The sequence below is a fragment of the Penaeus japonicus genome, unplaced genomic scaffold (assembly GCF_977035675.1).
Source record: "Penaeus japonicus unplaced genomic scaffold, GWHDUDI00000001_assembly GWHDUDI00000014, whole genome shotgun sequence".
NCBI classification, from domain to species: domain Eukaryota; kingdom Metazoa; phylum Arthropoda; class Malacostraca; order Decapoda; family Penaeidae; genus Penaeus; species Penaeus japonicus.
Genome location: NW_028234416.1, coordinates 8,256,531 through 8,257,037, shown reverse-complemented (window position 1 = coordinate 8,257,037; position 507 = coordinate 8,256,531).

Below are 507 nucleotides of genomic sequence, written 5' to 3'. Positions count from 1 at the left end.
CCTTTGTAGTTATGGCAATAGTCTAAGGACATTCACACACGCTACAAAGAGGGAAAATGGTGCCAGAAGCAGTGGTATTTGGATATATTTGTTTATTTAATCATGTTCAACTGTTAGAATAATTAAAGATTATGATAGAATAAGAATGCATATAATTTTATATCTACTGTTTATACCTCAGAAGAATACCTCATGTTTAATTTAGTTACCCCCGAAATGAATGTTTTCTTTTATATGCGCCACCCTACGGCAATATTTACAAAGTGAAATGTAAACAACCCTCTTCTCTCCATGGACTTCTCCCCGAATACACGCTTATACGCAGTTGCTGTGTTTCTCTGATCCCCACATCAATTATCTGTACATTGACAATCCAAACTTCCTTATTTCACGTATAGAAGATGACATCTTCCACCACCTCAACAGGTTATGGGCCCAGATTTAAGGAATTTGATGGTAATGCAGATAATTATGATTTGTGGGAAGAAAAATTCACAGGGGCTCTCC